At 40.2% G+C, this 22,765-nt stretch overlaps 2 long non-coding RNA genes across 2 annotated transcripts; both read right to left on the bottom strand.

Annotated features, from left to right (window-relative positions):
* Positions 1–293: 293 nt before the first annotated feature.
* On the bottom strand, positions 294–4,086 carry LOC113051653 (uncharacterized). Its single transcript, XR_003276933.1, has 3 exons — positions 3,104–4,086; positions 1,287–2,479; positions 294–559 (listed from the first exon to the last, which is right to left on the bottom strand). It is a non-coding gene; the product is annotated as an uncharacterized LOC113051653 (long non-coding RNA).
* Positions 4,087–19,227: 15,141 nt separating this feature from the next.
* LOC113051654 (uncharacterized) lies at positions 19,228–22,542 on the bottom strand. Its single transcript, XR_003276934.1, has 2 exons — positions 21,915–22,542; positions 19,228–19,500 (listed from the first exon to the last, which is right to left on the bottom strand). It is a non-coding gene; the product is annotated as an uncharacterized LOC113051654 (long non-coding RNA).
* Between the last annotated feature and the right edge of the window lie 223 nt (positions 22,543–22,765).

Raw genomic sequence — 22,765 nt, 5'->3', positions numbered from 1 at the left:
GAAAAAAAATATAATTCAAATTAAACTAAATGATTTGATAATTCCATGTCAGTTTATTTGTAGCAACTATGTACATTGTTTATAACTAAAGATGCATTTTCATGCTAAAAAAGGTCATTGTTCTAGTACTGTAACATTTGTATTTGTAAATTTAATCCAAATGTAATTACCAGCCAAAGTAAGAGGTATATACATACAAAATATTAATGAGATATATATATATATATATATATAATAAACACAGGAAATATCTGGAATTTCCTATCAAATAAAGATACAAATATGATGCCTAGTTAGTGCTTGCAAAATCAACACTTCAAGCAACCAATACTATAAAAAAGATTGAAATATAAAATTGGCTCTTACAATGACATTAACTGGTTAACCACACTGTCTCATAGTAAATTTGAACAGCACTTAAAAATGAAACATTAGGATGAGGCAAGGTTGCAATTTCCTCATTGGCGAGTTCTCTTGGTAATTGAACCTCTGGGATGTTCACACCCTCTTCCTCACAGGAGGGTGGTCCTTCCCAGTCTACACCATAGTCATCATCCACCTGAAGTAAAGAAAATCTGTTACATTCTCCCCAATCTACAGATAAGGATGCTTAGCAAATGATGACAGACTATTCATTTTTGTTCATGATTTCTGCATTTTTATGAAGGTAAACATAAGATCAATGGATGGAACATATTAATGAGAACCAATGTCAATAGGTTCTATGAATGTAAATGGCTTCATAATGAATTATAACAATTCAAAATACAACTTTCAGTCAGTGTTTTTGTCAGTAATTATCATTGTAATTCAAAGTTTTAATAAGTTTCAATAATTACTGAAAGTTTCAATAATTTATCTATGTAACTAATGAAATAATTTTATGGTTTCAAAAATCTTGCTTCAATAGATTTAATTAATTGCATATTTTCAATTTATTTGACAAATTTTAGCTCAACTACAGTATAGATATCACTTTTACTCGGCCTTTTGATCACCTATTTTTAATCAAGGATGTTCAGATATTGGTATTGGAAAACAAGATAAACTTGGGGAAGAAATGTTTGCAGTACATGTAACTTTTAATGTCAATTTCATGACTTTATGCTCCAATTTAAGATCTTTTTTTAAAGCTTTATTGTGTAAGGGCACATTTTTAAGCCATGTAAAACAAACCGGCAACTATTCCTTTTAATATTTTTGAAGTTCAGTTCTTGTTTGTCATCCACCACTTACATTTGTGTTTTTTGATTAGCAGGTAACTAACTTAATTTTTATTTACTAACCTGTTATGGATCTTTAATGTCTTGGGACCTTGTCCAGAGTTGCAGTGGAGACTGGTTGCCTGCTGTTCTGATTTTGTGATTGTTCCATGCCTCCTGGAAAAATCCGAGATGCCTTTGCAGCTGTGGCAGACAGGCCCAATGCAGAGCAAAAAGATGCACCTCATTGTCGGGATTTAATGTGCCATCTGCCTCCAGATCAAGGAAGAGAAATGGAGAAGAGGTCCAAAAATTGCTGGTAAACGTCCCTCCACAGTCTCTCCATCCTGTAATTATAACAAATGCTACATCAGACAAGAGGCCCAATATATTGTGATAACGTAGATACTTGGCACTACTGCTTTTCTTTCGAACATGCTAAAATTTATAGAATCTTTCCAATCCACAGCACGTGCATTTCTTTACAGTGGGAAAGAAAAACCACAGAGTCTTAATTTTAGATGCAGAGATTTAATCACTTAATGGCATTTGATTTTCTGAGTAAAAATAAAAGGGTGAAAAAAAAAACTTTGGTTATGGACACTGCACCCTGTGATGTGGGAGTGTCGGGAGTTCGGTAAACCAAAGCGATTTACAGCTTCTATGAAACTGTGCAGCAAAACAGAAGCACTGTTTTTCAAAGCAGCTTTTAGGTAGACAATCATCCTGCTGAAGCTATCTATGCCTCCATGGACCACTATCCTCCACCTAGCCAAAAAAATAAATAAAATGTAAGTATTTTCTGTTGCCGGACCAGTAAGTTTCTAAATCAAGGAACAAAATATCAGCAAACTTTAAATAAATTAAATAAATTATGTCACTATTCCTATTCAGGCAGTTTCTCGTTTCTCATGTGGACATCTGTTAAAAAAAAGCTTGTCATCTCTGATAAAACTCGTGCATTCAGACAGTTCTATTTACAGTGATAGTTCTGTGATCCTATGAACACGGGAAAGCGCTGATTATGTGCTCAGTTGCATGGTTGTACGACATTAACTTCTTTGACGTGGGGGTGGGTAACTTAATCATCAGGAAATTGTACTTCTAAAGTGGACTGCTTAAAAACATACCTAATTAGTTTGTGGTTCCCATCTATATGCCACATGGCATTAGGTGCTGGAACGGAATACTGTCGCCGCCTTATTGTGCTAGCGACAAGGCTTGTAGCTGTGTTCCCTGTGGATCCACTCTCCGCAGGGACTCTCGAACTCTTTCAACTAATATAACAAAAGAGAAACACTTTTTTCTTAATCTTACCTGTATAAATTATTTGACTACTGAAGATTAGTTTCAGGATTTACTTAAAGGTGCAATATCCAAAAAACACTGGACCATACATTTTGTTTAGTTGATTACTTGCAATATCCCAAAATTATTTAGTTCAACATGATGAAATGTTAGAATATGATCTGTATATCATTTTAATGTTAATCTATCTTACTGCTAGTCTTGTAAAGCCAACAAACAAACTAACAACATTCAACACACTTAAATGCAGTTTAATGTATTAGTGTAACTGTTGGCCCAACTGTTAACTTACATGTCCTTGTTACTTTTTATTTGCGGGACTCACATGTGGCACTGATAATCTGTCTCTCATTAGCACCCTGATCTCATATCAGTCATGTTAAAAACATGAATATATTCACTCATCCATAAACATTATTAGATTCATCAGCTTGATGACAAGATCCATAATTCCGCTTAATGCTTTGCATCATCAATTTGTTATTGTAAGAGGTTATCGTCCCCCTGGCGGTGAAAAATTCTACATATTGCACCTTTAATATAATTGTGTCTAGGCTACTGTAGAAGTATTACCAATTGCATGCAAGTCTTACCTTATACTTTAACACCTCTTGAGGTCAAGTGGCCATGCATCATACGGTAGCCAGAGTTGGGGTAAAGGTTCTGGATTTCTGCTACGGTTCGGTCCATTTGATATGTCAGTGTATAGGTAAGACAATGCAATAATGGGAAAACAGTGGCAATTAAACAAAAAAAAACAAGTTTAAGCCACAAAGAATGGAATTAGTTCCAAATTCAATTTGAAGCTAGTTTTATTGGACTTCATTAACTTCTAGTGCCTCTAATACAGTACATTTACAGCTGGCTTCATAGACATTTCTTAAGTTAATGATGCAGTAAAATGCGATGTTAAAATGCAAATTCTAGTTTAAAATAACTTACAGTGATATGACATTTTGAAATATGCCAGTGTCACGTTTTGTCTCAAGCTGCACACTAGTAACTTAATGTTTTATCAAAGGCATTTTTATAAAGCTGCTTTAAATATCCAAGTTCTTGCTGTTAACCTGGATTGTATATATAATTAATTTAATTACAGCATACTGTCACGGAGCCACCAGTAACACCTGCCACACCATCAGAGTCCGATCACCCGACTCCGCCCATCCGCTCATTATCACCAAATTACTGAAGTCACCACACCTGCATCTGCTCATCACTGCCACTTCATAAGCCCTCAGCTCCTTTCACTCTCTGTCTGGTCTCGTCTGAGAAACACCGACTCTACTTCCTGAACCATTCTAAGAATCATCTGAAAACCTACCGTCTGATCATCCAGCTTACCTGCCACCGTCTGTCCTCAGTGTCCTGATCACGTAATACCTGCTTCTATCTCCTATATCTCATTAAACATCTACTTACCTGTATTCCCTGTTGTCTCTCTCTTCTGTCCGTGACAGAAGACCAGACCAACAGTATGCAAAATGCCGCTGGATTGGAAGAGAGCCCTCCACGAGTCTGTCTCCCCGAACAAGCGCAAGCGGGCGATCCACCGCGTTTTCACTCTCCTTCAATGCCTGCCTCTCACAGTCCCATGGCCCGACCTGCAACATAAACCGGCGAGGCAGAGGGTTGCAGCGGATTTCTACTACAGTGTTCACTCTACTTTGAGATGCAGGTACATGCCTTCCCTACGGATCGTACTAAGATCGCCTATTTGATCTCCCTCCTCTCAGGTTCCACCCTCCAATGGGCTCAGTCAATCTGGGAAGCGAATGGCCCCCTCACTCGCTCATGGGAGGCTTTCGCCACCCATTTCAAAGAAGTTTTTGGCCTTAACACCGCCGCTCTCTCCATTCATGATCAGTTGTACCGCCTTCGTCAAGGAAAGCTGACCGTGAGTGAGTATGCTTTACGTTTCTGCACTCTAGCCGCCAACTGTGGATGGAATGAAACTGCGCTTATCACCTGCTTTCGTCATGGATTGAATCCTGCCATCCGCCATCAAGTGGCCGTCTATGATGATGTCGTCGGCTTAGAGAACCTCATTCAGCGTACCATTCGCATCTCTCAACGTCTCACCGCCTGTGCTCTGGATCAATCCACTGTGCAACCTCTGCCTCCCACACCATCTACAGACCTTCCAGCACCTGAACCCATGCAAATAGACTCCTACCATCTCACTGCAGTAGAACGTCAACGACGCATTCACAATGGTCTCTGCCTCTACTGTGGTTCCGAAGGACATCTCCTCCTGCAGTGCCCAGTGCGACCACCACGCCAAGCAGTGAGTACAATCCAGACTCCTCCCATGATATCACCATTATCCCGTACTTCAGTCATGCTAGTGACCCGTTCTCACTCCGTTTTAGCGTATGCCCTCATTGACACCGGCTCCTCAGGGAACTTCATCTCCCACGAACTCCTCAAGAGGCTCAATCTCCTGAGGAGAAGGATCACGAAGAAGTTAGAGATCCACACCATCTTGGGTAAACCGCTGGGCCGTGGTCAAATCTGTCATCAATCCCCCATAGTCTCACTACGCATTGGATGTCTTCATCGGGAGGAGATTTCATTTCTGGTGCTGGAAGGGTCCACCGTGGATATCATCCTGGGACGCCCGTGGATGTCTGAACACTCCCCGCAAGTCAACTGGACCACTGGGGAAATTACGCAATGGGGTGAATCCTACTCTTTATCCTGTCTACAACCCGTCATCAAAATCTGCAGTCGGAAACCTGCTCCTGATGAATCCCCCTCTTCCTCTCATCTTCGCTTTAACTCCATGTCGATCGAATGTCCAGAGTCCAACCATCCAACAGAGGTTCCCCTTGAGTACCGGGCGTTCCGGGACGTGTTCAGCAAGCAACAAGCGACACCGCTACCACCTCATCGGCCATGGGACTGTGCCATTGACCTGCTGCCTGGAGCCACACTACCCAAGGGTCGGATCTACCCACTGTCCATCCCGGAGCAGAGGGCCATGGAGGAGTATATCAAGGAAGCCTTACAACAACGGTTCATTCGACCTTCCTTCCACTTCCCCTGCTGCATCCAGCTTCTTCTTTGTGGGAAAGAAGGACGGAGGCTTGAGGCCGTGCATAGACTACCGAGCACTCAACGAACAAACGGTCAAATTCCGCTATCCCCTTCCTCTGGTACCGACTGCTCTGGAACAACTTTGTGGAGCCAAAATCTTCACTAAATTGGACCTCAGAAGTGCATATAATCTCATACGCATCCGAAGAGGCGATGAGTGGAAGACAGCTTTCATTACTCCATCTGGCCACTATGAATATCTTGTTATGCCGTATGGGCTGTCCAACTCCCCATCTGTATTCCAAGCCTTCATGAACGAAGTGTTCCGTGAGTTCCTGACTAAATTCGTGATCGTTTATATTGATGACATCTTAATCTTCTCCAAGAACCTATCTGAACACCACCACCATGTCTGTCAAGTCCTGCAAAAACCCTGAGATCATCAGTTATTCCTGAAGTTGGAGAAATGTGAGTTCCACCGTACCACTGTTCACTTCCTCGGCTATGTCATCAGCCCACAGGGAATCCAAATGGACCAGAGGAAGGTGGACACCATCAAAAACTGGCCGCAACCCACCACCGTCAAGGACCTCCAGAGATTCCTAGGATTTGCAAACTTCTACCGTCGTTTTATCCATCAATACAGTATCATCAGTTCACCACTCACCTCCCTCCTTAAGGATCGGCCCAAGTCTCTGTCCTGGAACCCAACTGCCATCCAAGCCTTCCAAAAACTGAAGAACGCCTTCTGTTCAGCTCCCATCCTGATCCATCCCAATCCAGACCTCCCCTTCGTGGTCGAAGTGGACGCCTCATCAACTGGCGTGGGAGCTATTCTATCACAACAGCAGGGGAAGCCTCCAGTACTCCATCCATGTGCCTTCTATTCCAAGAAACTGTCCCCGGCGGAGCGTAATTACGACATCGGTAATCGGGAACTGCTGGCTATAAAGATGGCTTTCGAAGAATGGAGACACTGGCTGGAGGGAGCACACCATCAAGTCGAAGTCATTACGGACCACCGTAACCTCAAATATCTTCAAGAAGCCAAACGTCTAAATCCTCGCCAAGCCCGATGGGCCCTCTTCTTCACTCGTTTCAACTTCCGAGTTACCTATCGACCAGGAGGCAAGAACCTCAAAGCAGACGCCCTCTCCCGTCTTCATGCACCTGAACCCGAAGTATCACCTCCTGAAACTATACTCCCTCCAGCCATCATTGTCAGTCCCATCGAATGGGCTATAGAAGACCGTATCCGGGAAGCCACCCGCTCCGAGCCAGCTCCGCCGGGAGGTCCTGAGGGAAGGACATATGTTCCATCATCACTACGCCTGTCCCTCATGGACTCAGTTCACACGTCTCCGGGCTCTGGACATCCAGGCAGCCGCCGAACCCTCTCACTCCTTTGTAACCGGTTCTGGTGGCCCTCCATCGCGCAGGATGTCTCCCAGTACGTTCGTGGGTGCTCAGTCTGTGCCATCTCCAATACCCCACGACGACTCCCCGAAAGGAAGCTGAAACCACTATCCATACCACGTCATCCATGGTCCCATCTGGGCGTCGATTTCATGACTGATCTCCCACCTTCAGATTCTCACACCAGTATCCTAGTCGTGGTCGACCGCTTCTCCAAGGCATGCAAACTCCTCCCCTTAAAAGGTCTTCCCACTGCCTTTGAGACTGCCAACCTACTATTCCACCATGTATTCCGTCACTTTGGTCTACCAGAAGACATTGTATCCGACAGAGGTCCCCAATTCATCTCCCGAGTCTGGCATGCTTTCTTCAGGTTACTTTGAGTCTCAGTCAGCCTATCTTCGGGGTACCATCCTCAATCCAACGGTCAGACTGAGCGCAAGATTCAAGAGATCGGAAGGTACCTACGAACCAAGGAAGCTGGAGCCGCTACCTCCCATGGGCCGAGTATGCACAGAATTCGCTACGCCAAGACACCACCGGTCTAACACCATTTCAATGCATACTCTGGTACCAGCCTCCTCTCTTCCCCTGGTCAGGAGAGCCGTCAGAAGTCCCAGCGGTCAACACCTGGTTCGAAGCGAGTGAGAGGGTATGGGACTCAGCACACATCCATCTCCAACGGGCAGTGCGAAGACACCAGAGCCAGGCCAACACCAAGAGGAGAGATACACAGCAGTACCAACCTGGTCAAAAGGTCTGGCTCTCCACTAGAGACATCCGTCTTCGCCTACCTTGTCGTAAGCTGAGTCCCCGCTACATAGGTCCCTTCACCATCGAGAGGCAGGTCAACGAGGTCACCTACCGTCTTCACCTTCCCTCACACTACCGGATCGCACCATCATTTCATGTCTCCCTGCTAAAGCCCTTCACTGATACTCTTGTTTCTCCTTCCCCAGGACCTGATGGTGTTGACGTACCCCCTCCTCCTGAAATCGCTGTAGAAGAATCAATTCACCGTGTGCAGGACATCCTGGATTCCCGTCAGCGGGGCCGTAGCCTGGAATATCTGGTGGACTGGGAGGGATATGGCCCCGAAGAACGCTCTTGGGTCCCTAGGGACGACATCCTGGACCCATCCCTCCTCACCCAGTTCCACAACTCCCATCCCAACCGCCCTGCACCGAGAGGTCGAGGCCGACCCCGTCGACGGGTAGGGAGGGGGGGGTACTGTCACGGAGCCACCAGTAACACCTGCCACACCATCAGAGTCCGATCACCCGACTCCGCTCATTATCACCAGATTACTGAAGTCACCACACCTGCATCTGCTCATCACTGCCACTTCATAAGCCCTCAGCTCCTTTCACTCTCTGTCTGGTCTCGTCTGAGAAACACCGACTCTACTTCCTGAACCATTCTAAGAATCATCTGAAAACCTACCGTCTGATCATCCAGCTTACCTGCCACCGTCTGTCCTCAGTGTCCTGATCACGTAATACCTGCTTCTATCTCCTATATCTCATTAAACATCTACTTACCTGTATTCCCTGTTGTCTCTCTCTTCTGTCCGTGACACATACTTACATTTTTATAGTAATGCAATTGCAATTAAATAAAGTTAATTCTACTACTTTTATAGACATATTTGAATGTATGGAAAACTTTACATTTAATGGATTAAAATGTTTAAATTTGTGTACTGACCACGCCCCTTCCCCCCAACCCGCAACGTGGACAAGCAACATCATTTTTTTTGTGGTTGAAAGTGCAAGTGAAATCGTGGAGCTGTTGGTGAGTAGTTAGAAAGCAAATGTGTAGACAGTTTTATTTTATTTTTTTATTGGTAACACTTGAACACTTGACAGGCAAATTTAGCAGTCATAGTTTTTTCTGTTCGTTGTTTGGAAATTTGCAAGGTTAATATTCAATGTTTAAACTTGTGTCTTATTTGAGCTATGCTATGTAGAATCAGACCTTATTTCTTTAAAAGGCATGCTCTTATGCACTTTTTGCAGAAAGTTGACTTTCTCATGCTTTGTGCTATGCATTTCTTACAATTTTTATTTATCTTATAGTACAGTAGCCTACACTTATTTTCCTTTAAATAGACGAGTGCCTTTTATCGTGCTTACAAATCGATACAAAAAAGTGATTTCAGTTGATATGTTGACAACAAATTGTTGTTCAACATAAATATGAATGAAATAGTTGTATATCATTAAATAAATGAATGAAAGGCAAAATGTGTTGTAATCTGTTCTAATTTGAAGTTGAAAATATGTTTCAGTTTACATAACTTGACTTGTGTTGACTGGACTAGTAAATGATGGTTAATTCCACTCTAATGGGAAGTTACTTTAACCAAAAAAAAAAAAAAAAAACATTGTCAAGTTTGTAATTTTAGGATGTCATGTACAATAAGGGAAATAGAAGCTTTGCTCCGTTTCGGTCATTTATTCACAACTGCATCACATCAAGCGGCATGAACGAACACATTGTAGAATAAATACCGCATATATCTCATTAGCTACGCATACCACAAACAGGTTTACATTGCTCTATATATTACCATAACAGATAACCATATAACAGATTCTCAAACTATCATTACATCTTCCCCTTTTTTCAAATAATATCCTGTAACAATTCCCTTTTAACATCTTATTTAACAATTGTTCAGAACTTAAATCTTCTTTAGAACCATGAATGACTATCTAGGGATTCCGGGTAGACTACCGGTCACCCACATAGAACCCGAGGATTATTCTGCCTCACGTGGCAATCTATGTACTAACTATGAAATCTTCAATGTATCCCGGCTGTTTAACAACTCTTCCTTTACGCGTAACAACCCTTTTAGGTTGTTCTGGAACTTCTTGTTCTACATTTTGATCCTGATTACTTGGATATTGTTCAGCTTGTGCCAGTTCCTCATCCACACTTTTCTCTTCATCGGAATCACGTTGCCATGAAGATGGATTGAGGAAGCGTAGATGCTTTCTGTTTCTTCTCAGGTCTCCATTCTCTGTGCGAATTATGTGAGATCTTGGTGTTGTGTATTTACATACAACCTTAGCAGTCTTGTTCCATTCTTTCTCATTGTCCGTTTTGACTGTAACAGGATCTCCAGGTTTGAGTTCAGGCAGCGGTCGACAACCATGACGTCTGTCATAATAAAGCTTGTTATTAGCTTTCACCATATTGTCAGTTTCTCTCACCCTCAAAAAATCAGGCCACTCAGGCATCAGTTTCTTTTCCAGAACAGGAACCGGTGTTCTCAACTGACGTCCAAGCATTAACTACGGAGGGCTGTATCCTGTAGCTTGGATGGGAGTAACTCTGTAAGCTAGAAGTTCAAGTTCAAGTTCAAGTCTGCTTTATTGTCAATTTCCACATGTACAGTACATACATACAGAGAATCGAAATTGCGTTACTCTCAGACCCCGGTGCATACAGATAACATTAACATTAAAGCCTAAAAAAATAACTAGATCAAATATAAAATGTAGATACAATTATACAATAAGGGAATTATAAAAAAAGACATATAATAAAAATAAAAAGGATCTTCTTGCCTGAGAATGTGCTTGGCGGTTCTCACTGCTCTTTCAGCCTCACCATTTGACTGTGGAAAATACGGGCTTGTGGTGATGTGGTGAAACTGGTAAGCCTTTGCAAAATCCTGAAACTTGACCAACGAATTGCGGACCATTGTCAGTAACAAGGGTATCAGGACAACCCCATCTGGCAAACATGTTGCTCAATCGTAATACCACTGTCTTCCCTGGCATATCTGGAAGATAGGCAATGTCGATGAATCTAAAAAAATAGTCAATTACTACAAGGTAGTTTGTTTTGTTGACTTCGCAAATGTCAGCTGCAATTCTCACCCACGGTGCGTTTGGTAATGGGGTATTCATCAGAGGTTCTCTGTGTTGTGCTGGTTTATTTATTCGACAGAAAGCACAGTTCTCTATAGATACCTGGATCTCCTTGCTAATCCCAGACCACCAAACACTTTGTTTTGCACACTCTCTACACTTGACGATCCCCATGTGACCATCATGAAGTTTCCTCTTGACCTCAGCTCTCATAAAACTTGGAACAATGATCCTGTCACTGTAAATCAGAAGATCATCACACACAGACAACATATTCTTCACAGCGAAGTAAGGCTTGACGTGCTCTGGAACTTGTGAAGGATACTTTGGCCATCCCTGTCTAACGTACTTTATCACCACTTGCAATTCGGGATCAGTCTTTGTGCTTTCAATGACCTCGTTCAATCGTGAACATGACATTGGCCAGGCAGCTCCTCCAAGGCCGTAATGTCATTCATAAGCTCCACTGAATCCAGATTTGGTGTTGAAGATGGATGTCTAAAAAGAGCATCAGCTACAACCAGTGATTTCCCTGGCACATATTCAGCTTGAGCATTAAACCTCATCAATCGAATCAGGAGTCGTTGGCATATCAAAGGAACCATGTCAATCTCCTTGCTGTTGATGAGCGGAATCAACGGTTTATGATCCATGTGAATTACAAAACTGTCCAGACCATACAAGTACTTGGAAAAACTCTCACAAACCCACACGACGCTTAGACATTCTTTTTCAAACTGTGCTTATTTTGTTTTCGGTGTTGGTTAAGGTACGCAAACAGTAAGCTACAGTTCTCAAACATCCATCATGCTGCTGGAAGAGGACTCCTCCTAATCCATAACTGCTAGCGTTTGCACTTTTTGTTACATCAAAGAAAGAAAGAACTGGTGCTTCAGTCATGAGCTCTTTGACTCTTGTGAGTGCTTGTTCCTGTGCATGACTCCAAACTGTATCGGCTTTAAGGAGATCATTAAGTGGGCAGGTTGTTTCAGCCAAGCCAGGTAGGTATCGACCTAGATAATGAACCATTCCCAAAATCCTCTTTACTTCTGTCACATTCTGTGGAGGTTGAATATTCAGTATGGCCTCAACCTTTTTCTCATCTGGTCTGACTCCACGAGCATCAATGATATGACCCAGAAACTGTATCTGCTTTTGCCTCAACAGACATTTGTCATCGAGTTTCAATCCCACTTCAGGAAGTGTCTTCAAGACCCTCTTTAAACAACAATCGTTAATCTCTGGCGTTTCTCCGTAGATTATTATGTCATCCATGTATGTTGCTGTACCTTCATGGTATCTTAAGAGGTTATTTATCTCTCTTTGAAATATCTCTGGTGCGCTGGAGATTCCAAAAGGAAGCCTATGATAGAAATACCTCCCAAACGGTGTAATAAATGTTGTGAATTTGGCACTCTCCTTCTCCTGAGGAATTTGCCAATATCCACTCGCTGCATCTAGTAGTGAAAACATTGTTGCACCTGACAACTGGGGAAGTATATCATCAAGGGTTGGTAGAATATACCTTTCTCGTTCGACTGCTTGATTTAAACGATTTAGGCCTACACATATTCTCACCTGGCCATTCTTCCTAGGCATAGGCACCATCGGTGCACACCATTCAGTAGGGTCTTTAATTTCTTCAATCACGCCACACTTCACCATTCTGTCTAGTTCAGCTTTCACCTTAGAAAGTAAGGGAACCGACACTCTCCTGGATGTCGTAATGGCATATGGGACTGCGTCTGCTTTCAGCTTGATTTTCACAGGAGCGGTTCTCAAAAGTCCAACCGACTCACCGGGTGAACTCACGTCGTTAATCCGTTGAACTAACCCCAGGGCAGCAGAAACTTCTTGACTCAGCAAATTATTAACAGACTGACCTGTTATGACAAAAACATTAAAACAGTACTTGTTTCCCTTGTGGTGCGTGCTTGTCTCAAATCTTCCTGAACTTCTTAATTTCCCTTCTGGACAATCCAGTGCTGCATTCACAAACATTAGTCCTTGTGTTGAGAGCTTTATAGGTTTGTTCCGATATAACACTAATGTCTGCACCAGTATCTATCCTAAACTCCACGTCCATATCTTGAATCCTCAAGGTTATGGACCATGCGTTACTTGAGTCCTTTACTGTGATTGCTCCAAGGAAAAACGAATCTTCGTGCTTGTCCTTCACTACATGTACATCACTAAAATGTAGGGTACGACACACAATAGCATAATGTCCTCTCTTACCGCACTTTCGACACTCTGCTCTTCTCGCTGGGCAATTGACGCTCTTTGGATGTTGTTTGCCACAACGCATGCATTTCCCATCAGCTGAGTCATTTAATAATGTGTTTTTCTGTCTATTTGTTCTCTGTGTCCATTTTCTCTCTCCGCTTTCTGGCTTGAATGCTCCTTTTGGTCGAAATGATGCATTGTGCTTTCACCGTATGACTTCATTCAATGCTGAAGAGCCAGTCTGTTAGGAAACGTGACTTTTTATCTGTTCCAATTGCCGTGCGTGCCTACATGCTCTCTCAAGCAACAAGTCAGACATCATTTGTAATCTTTGGGACATCTCTTTATCCAGAACAACACCAATCACCAGTCTGTCCATTATATTTTCCCTTTTAGCTTCTCCAAATGCGCATGTTTCAGCCAGTTCATTGCTCTATATATTACCATATATAGCCTAACAGATTCTCAAACTATCATTACAAAGTTGACGATAAAAATTTAAGGCAGCGGGGGAAACAAAGTTTTAAGTTGACTCAACAAATTGTTTTTTTTTAACAGTGTACATTAAGGTTTTATGTTATATTTAAAGGTGCAATCTGTAACGTTTGGCAAAATAAATCAAGTCATACTCCACATTCCATAACAGATGGGGGCAGTATGCCTCAATAAAGTGAATTGGTCTACTCTAGAGTAACAAACGAGAAACGGCATAGTCTCTATGCTCCGCCCCTACTTTCACAACAACACTACAGCCATAGCCGAAGCCTAACTGTGCGTTCACACCACCGGCGTCTAGAGCGTCAAAAATCGCTCTTGCCGCTCTGCTCACGACGCTGCAGAAAGATTTGTGAGTGTTCAGACACTGTATTGAGATCGAATGCTTATTTTGTATTTAAAGCGGCCGCAAAGCAAACAAGCTTGTTGATCTTGTGCAGACTAACCACAAGGAGTAATAAGTTAACCTCATTAAATATTGTTGTGGACGAAATATTAGGATCCTTTACTTAAAATGAACAATCTCAGACACCTTGGTCCACGTATCACTTTACTGTACGCAAACAGGGAGACATCATAGATTAATACAAATGCTAAACAGCAATAATCAACCTGTTATTCTGCTTGGGAAATAATGTGCCAACTCTCAAGCATTCAGCGTTTTTGACTCTTTTCACACGCTTTCACGCCACACATAAATTTTTTCACGCACAGAAAAACCACGAAGCAAAGAGGACACGGAGACCAACATACTAGACAGAGCAGGTTAGTTATGATATAATAAAATGGGTAACATTAAGTTATAGCTAGCTAATTATCAAATGCAGCTACGGTTAGCCATCGCTAACATTAGCACGTTTATCGAACAGCCTTCGATACATTGCTATGTTATAACTTCCCGAAAACAAATACACAAACATATAAAACAAACTTCTAGCGAAATACTAACAGCATCTAACTTACTGTTAGACATGTTGCAAGTTCGGAGTCGAGCCTCATTTCTTTTTGGTCCATCAGTTGTCTCCAGCGATTGAAAACAGTGCCGATCTTTACTCTGGGTCGGCTCCTTTTCTTATCGGATTTGATTTGTGATTCCGAGCGTGGTTGTTTCCCTGTAGCGGGTGGTGGTGGTAGGGGTCTCTTGCCAAGGGCTTGAGACATCATTTCTCTTTCTTCCCTGAACTGAAATGAAGTAGTAGTGGGCTGTACTTTCCACACGATTGACATCAGGTTCAAGTACACGCCCACAAGCCGTTGTAGCAGAAATGAGTCAAATCAGACAAATCAAAGAGTCTATCAGAGCTGTGTGCATTGAAACATGAGCTGAATTCCTCAGGAAGTCATAAATCAGTTCTAGTGCCACAGGAACCAAACAAGATAACCAACCAACCAACTTGTTCACACAACAGCTTTCAACATTAACACCAATAGAACAATTATTAACAATTTTAATTCAAAGAAGAGATTGTCAAATTTATTGTTCGTGATTGGAATGCAACGCTGGACATCACATGTAAACCCAGGAGATCAAGTTAAATACTTGCATTGACTTCCCCCCCCAGCCAGTGAAACCAGACTGAAATTCCTAAGGGGGAAGGGCTTTAAACCTTTGTCTTCACAGAAAAGTCCTTTGCCAGAGAATGGCAAAGAAACCCTTTTTATACATTATATATGGACCAGAATGAACTCAAAAAAGACTTATGAATGAATCATTCTATTGCTTAACTCCATATTCATTTACGTGTAACCCACACATTTGACTATCATGTTATAATCACTTATCGTGTATGTTTTCTTTAAATGACTATGGTATAGCTGAAGGGTACATAGTCGTGTTTGATATGTGTGTGATTGAATTTTCTTGCTTGATATTGCCCTGACAATCATTTATTTGTAAAATATATCATAATCATGTTATAGGAATCATGTCCAAAATTAGACCCTGTGAGGCAAGAACCACATGCTTGGTAAGATAAACAAATGATTTATGATATCCAAGACTCAAGAACATATCTGATTGGTCAAGGCAACATTTGAGGGGTGGCCAACAGGAAGTTTTAAATACTTTGGACACGATGTAATTTCGCTTTTAGTCATGCCTTGCTTTTAGTCTGCTTTTAGTTCTAGTCTGCCTGCTGCTATTAGCCATGTCGGCTTTTAGTCTGCTTTTAGTTCCAGCCTTGCTCGTGCTATCAGTCATGCCTGCTCTTAGCTTGTAGCTTTGCTACCTAGCTTTAGCTTGTAGCATCTAGCCATGTGGTTAGTCATCATGGTTCTTTGAGCGCGGTTCCAGCATGCCTGCCTGCTGCTACTATGAGAAGGAACACAACCTAGTCTCGTCAAACTTTATTTCTTTTCTTTTCCGTTTGAGAGTTTCGTGTTCTGAGTTAAGTTTTGTAACGTCCATTCAACTTCAACCAGCGAACACGACTCTGCACTTTCAGCCAACGCCCAACAACCACGGGCTTCCCAAGACGTCACTTCAGAGACTGAACTTCCAGCCAATCAACGACCTCGGGATAGCCCTTTCACCGAGGCTCCTTCTTCACAGGAGATGCAAGTAACTTTACCTCCAGACTGTGACCTTTACTGGTGTATCTAATATAATTTTAACCTCATTGAGGAACTCAATGCGAGCGCTAATTACGTGATTGATGGTTGTTCATGTTTATGCAATTTAACGTATTGCTGTTAACTTGGGATTCCATATTTCCATTCTCTTAAACTCATCTTTCCTTAACTTTCGACCTCCCTGCAACTTGTGTGAATGTATGTGTGCGTGCGTTTATGTGTTAGATTAGTTTATATGTCTTAGATTTATCCAATAAAGCCTTATTCATATTGAAAAGAGAAGTATCTTGTGTTTTGTGCTTACAAGTTAATGTCTTAAACTGCCGATCTTGTTACTGTGCTAATTGATAGTGGTTTCACTATAGTTTGGATATTAGTATCCAGCGCAAATTTGATGTTAAACGGCTCGTTCACTGAACCGCAGGCGCGTCTCCGTGAACAGCCGTGAAACAGTGATTCTGTTCAAATTCCCTTTAAAATCTTAAATGATTCCCTTTGAGCTAAATTGACCTGTTTCCCTTACACCGTGCAAGTTATTCGTGTATTGAAGGTTGGCTGGTGGTTATGTTGCCCGCATACCGCCTCCCATGGTCGAAACTGGTATTACGACACCTGTCGTGCCGGGGCTAGTAATGCTAATGCTAATTAAGGTTGATATCTCTGCAGCACTATAACTTGACATTTTTTTAATGACATCATCGCCCTTATTTCTTCTCATTCTTTTGATGCGTGTAGGTCATGTTATGGATATTTTTACCTCAATTTCTGCATATGGCACCTTTAATGTTGAATGAATGTTTATTACATTTTTTAAATTCAATGTGTGTTAATTACCATAATCATGTTTAATATTTGTGCAAATGACACTGTCGTAAGCTATTAACTTGTAGAAGAGCTGCTTGTGATAAGCTCTGATCATGTGACACATCTCTGCTGAGATGGTTGTCAGTGTATTATAATCATACAAAACAGATATTAATACTTCCATAGGCCGGTAAATTAACATTAAATCAGATAAGGAAATACGGTTTATTGTTAGGTCTGTAAACCAATAACGTTGCTGCCGTATTTTTGATGGTAAAGTTCTGGCAACCACAGCTGCCGGCTTTTTTTAAAGTAAAAATTACAGATTATTTTTTACAGTGCATAGCCTATGTGACTTACCTTAATCCATATTTTCGCATTCGACGACGTATAGTCATCTCTGAAACGCCAAACAATGTTGCAATTTCCACAGCCTTTATTCCTCTCATCAGATACGTCTCGATGGTCTCTGCTGGGATGTTTTGACTTGATCTCCCTGGCAATGGCGTTCTTCTTCCACCTGCAGTTGCCTCAGTACCTCACGCAGGTTTGTCATTGCAACGTTGTTGACCTTGCGATGTCCGTTTGAGCATTTGATTTATCATTTGCGATGTGCATCTGATTCATGATTTGAGCATTGACTTTTATATTCAATTATGGCAGGTTTATACTGGGTTGATGATGAAAATTAAAAATCAAATCCGAATGAGGAAATTAAATATGGTTAGAGCATTTGATTTTTAATTTGTGCAGCCATTTTGAGAGTTTGATTTATTATTTAATATTTTGACCATTTCATTTATCATATGAACAGTTTTTTTGAGACTTTGATTTATTATTTGATCTTTTTAAGCATTTTCATTTTAATTATGTTAGGAAAAAAACTTCCATAGTAAGGCAATGACTAAGTGAAAGTGAAAATATAGAGAACCCTTAAGTATTTAATTAAGAATTATTAAATCATTTGGTTACCATTTCTATGAAGCCTGTATGTATAATACATTATAAGGGCATTCTTAAATTCATAAAAAAATCTTATAAAAATTATAATTGTCATGATCTGGACTTTATGATCTGTTTGTGTTTCCTTATTTTGGTCATGTCCCATTCCTCGTTTTGTTAATTGATTGATCCCCACCTGTTTTCCATTCACCTGATTACTTTCCTTGTGTTTACATACCTTGTCTGTTTAGTTCCTCCTTGTCCGCAATTGATGTTAAATATGTTATGTATCCTGATATTATGTCCTGAAGTTCTGATAGTTGAAGATGTGTATTAGATGTACCCTTTACTCCTGTGTCATAACAACAGTTACAATACATTATAATACTTACATATTTGTTATTATAACTTTGATATGTATAATGCCTTAAAAACAACATTATAATGTGCTGTATCATCTAATAAATAATCATAAAAACAATGCAAATACAATGCAACATAAACACACTTTACCTATTTGTGCTTATAACTATTAAGTGTGTGATGATTTATAACAAACTGAAAATATTATCTACTTAAGCTCTAATGGGTTATATATCCTATGGTTTCATGTTTTACTTTCTTGATATTGTTTACTTCACATCTGCACAGTATCATCCAACATCTTATTAGTGGTCTTTCACTGCTCAAAGTAAAGCGATGACAACAAAGTCTTTTAAACATCTAAAAAGCTTTATAATATGGTATTAATATTTATAAGTGGTCTTTGTCTGCTTTAAGTAAAGTGACAAAAGTTAGTTATCCTTATAAACATACTTAAGATATCATGAATGGGTTATGTCACATTTGCTTTAAACTTTATTTTTTGTTATTTTTTATTTAATGTGAACATTTAAATTGCAAAACTAATAAAAAATAAAATGTGCTCCATTATGTAAAATCAACAAAACAATACTGTTTGTTTTAAAATGTAAAGGGTTTCCAGTGAGCTTACTCTAAGTAGCTCACAGTGAAATTTACATTAACCTAATAAGAAACACTTTAGAAATAAAGTAACAGCTCACCTGCAGGCTAAGCAATGGAACTGTAAACTGTTTTTCTGTCTCTCTGATTTGTGTTATGAGAATATGCAAGGTCATAAAATGCTTAGCTAAGCAAAAGTAAAACCAAGGCGTTTGCTGGAACGGCAAGTGAAACCAAACACAGGAACAGTCCTCTCTAATTACATTACTCAGGCAGCCCTGTTAACATCTCCTAAAAGAAGTATCAAAACCTGTCTATTTCTACACAACAGAAAAGTTTAAAGAAACAAATAAACCAAGCAATAGCACTCCACCTGCTTTCATTTGAGTATTTTATTTCTTTAATTTCAGTGGTCAGTGCAGAACGACATCTACCAATAAATGTGCTCAATGTCTCTGTTTTATCGTTCCACTGGCCCATGGACTTCAAAACATCAGGGGCAGCAAGATGCAATTCTGCAATAATTGCAGTTCTTGCAATTGTATTTCTGTCCACTCCAATAGCATCAAATGCAGCTTTCATTGATTTCCCCTTCCTGAAGGCTTCTAGTGCGTCAAGCTATTTGCGAATGATGCCTCGGGTGTTCCTCACTGAATAAAAATAAATATTGGTATTCATATATATTGTTATGCTTACAGTTACTTTTTCAAAGGCATTTTCATATAGTTCTCAAATTCTCTACAATATTGGTTCATCTATCACAAAACCTAATATTTTTACTTATAAATTTAATCTTCAACAGCCCTTTCGCTGCCTTTTATTTATTGTTTTAATTATGATTTGCCTTAGATTATGAACATGATATTGCCTAGCTTCTCAGTGAACTACAAGGTGATGGCGATTTACTACTAATCACAGAATCTGCTTTACTGACGAGATTCACATGATTACTCAATTTTGACAAAAATTGCATATAGAACCTTTTAATTCCAAAGCAGCGATTTATTCACAATGTAACTTACTGTGTACACGATTGCATTCAGTAGCATCTGCTGTCTGAAAGGCTAGAAGACTAATCAGAATCAATGACCTACTCTGAACTAAAGATGGCAGTCCGTGGAGATTTCTTTGAAGTTACTTGTTACATTAAATTTGTTCCATGCATGTATATTTTTTCTCCGCTTAGCCAGCCACTGATCAAACTGTAAGTAATTTCAACTCAAATCATTGGGTCTTATTCACTAATAATTGCGTGGATTATTTTGTATGTGTACCCACATGAGAGTTCTCACGAAAAATTAATTTGTTTTTTTGTTTTTTTTTGAGTAATTCTAAATAAGCAGCCATGTACAAGGTTAGTTATTTGCATAAAGCACGCCTAAACCATCATCATATACAGTATTGTTCAAAATAATAGCAGTACAATGTGACTAACCAGAATAATCAAGGTTTTTAGTATATTTTTTATTGCTACGTGGCAAACAAGTTACCAGTAGGTTCAGTAGATTCTCAGAAAACAAATGAGACCCAGCATTCATGATATGCACGCTCTTAAGGCTGTGCAATTGGGCAATTAGTTGAAAGGGGTGTGTTCAAAAAAATAGCAGTGTGGCATTCAATCACTGAGGTCATCAATTTTGTGAAGAAACAGGTGTGAATCAGGTGGCCCCTATATAAGGATGAAGCCAACACTTGTTGAACATGCATTTGAAAGCTGAGGAAAATGGGTCGTTCAAGACATTGTTCAGAAGAACAGCGTACTTTGATTAAAAAGTTGATTAGAGAGGGGAAAACCTATAAAGAGGTGCAAAAAATGATAGGCTGTTCAGCTAAAATGATCTCCAATGCCTTAAAATGGAGAGCAAAACCAGAGAGACGTGGAAGAAAACGGAAGACAACCATCAAAATGGATAGAAGAATAACCAGAATGGCAAAGGCTCAGCCAATGATCACCTCCAGGATGATCAAAGACAGTCTGGAGTTACCTGTAAGTACTGTGACAGTTAGAAGACGTCTGTGTGAAGCTAATCTATTTTCAAGAATCCCCCGCAAAGTCCCTCTGTTAAAAAAAAGGCATGTGCAGAAGAGGTTACAATTTGCCAAAGAACACATCAACTGGCCTAAAGAGAAATGGAGGAACATTTTGTGGACTGATGAGAGTAAAATTGTTCTTTTTGGGTCCAAGGGCCACAGGCAGTTTGTGAGACGACCCCCAAAATCTGAATTCAAGCCACAGTACACAGTGAAGACAGTGAAGCATGGAGGTGCAAGCATCATGATATGGGCATGTTTCTCCTACTATGGTGTTGGGCCTATTTATCGCATACCAGGGATCATGGATCAGTTTGCATATGTTAAAATACTTGAAGAGGTCATGTTGCCCTATGCTGAAGAGGACATGCCCTTGAAATGGTTGTTTCAAGACAATAACCCAAAACACACTAGTAAACGGGCAAAGTCTTGGTTCCAAACCAACAAAATTAATGTTATGGAGTGGCCAGCCCAATCTCCAGACCTTAATCCAATTGAGAACTTGTGGGGTGATGTCAAAAATGCTGTTTCTGAAGCAAAACCAAGAAATGTGAATGAATTGTGGAATGTTGTTAAAGAATCATGGAGTGGAATAACAGCTGAGAGGTGCCACAAGTTGGTTGACTCCATGCCACACAGATGTCAAGCAGTTTTAAAAAACTGTGGTCATACAACTAAATATTAGTTTAGTGATTCACAGGATTGCTAAATCCCAGAAAAAAAAATGTTTGTACAAAATAGTTTTGAGTTTGTACAGTCAAAGGTAGACACTGCTATTTTTTTGAACACACCCCTTTCAACTAATTGCCCAATTGCACAGCCTTAAGAGCGTGCATATCATGAATGCTGGGTCTCATTTGTTTTCTGAGAATCTACTGAACCTACTGGTAACTTGTTTGCCACGTAGCAATAAAAAATATACTAAAAACCTTGATTATTCTGGTTAGTCACATTGTACTGCTATTATTTTGAACAATACTGTAAGTTTTTTCCACAACATTGATCCTTACAGCTTAATATCGCTCTCATCTACCTGCTGCTGTTTGCAGACGTGCTTTCACCCGATCCTCGAGCAATGCCAATTATGCTGTTGTCAAAACCTGTTCAAACACAAAAAAGACCTTCATACAGAGACAGACAATAGACCTCTCTTGAAACAGCTGTACGTACCTGCATTATTGAGGAACCTTGCAGCTGAACATAACAAAACTCTTTTTTCCTCTCTCACTGTATATGATGAAATGTAGCCTATATGCAGGGCCAGCGTAAGCTCAAATGTCGCTCTAGGCAGAGCACGAACGTGCCGCCCCCACCTCACATTCACCATTAGGGATCATTAAGATGCATGTAAACAATTTTTTTTTTTTTTAATCTATGGAATTACACTAAAATAAAAACGGGCAAGCATGTTTTTTTTTCATTCTGCAAAAAGTTGAAAAAGGTACTCAATGCAACAGCTGTATGATTTCAGTTTTTTTAGGCTAATAGTGTAATAGATAGTGTACAAAAATAAACCTTAACATATGCTCCAGTGGCGTAAACACAGGTGTGCCTTAGCCACCCACAGTGGCAGCTGGCACACCTAAATATAGATGCAGAATTATTTTTTATAGTTTCAATAAAAAATGTTTACTAAACTTAGGCTATTGTTGTTTACTTAAAAAAAAAAAAAAAAAAAAAAAAAAATATATATATATATATATATATATATATATATATATATATATTTTTTTTTTTTTTTTTTTTTTAATCAACCTTTTCACGCGTAAGTTACAAATATTTTAACTGACCCCTTGTTTCCATGGCGACGCGTCATGATTGTCACGTGACACACCGCAGCCACTAACAGATGTATCGTATTCGTTTTATTTAGTTTTTCTTTTT

Source organism: Carassius auratus, chromosome 32 (assembly GCF_003368295.1).
Source record: "Carassius auratus strain Wakin chromosome 32, ASM336829v1, whole genome shotgun sequence".
NCBI lineage: Eukaryota > Metazoa > Chordata > Actinopteri > Cypriniformes > Cyprinidae > Carassius > Carassius auratus.
Note: the sequence above shows the minus strand (reverse complement) of the source record. Positions and strands in the feature narration are given on the sequence as shown.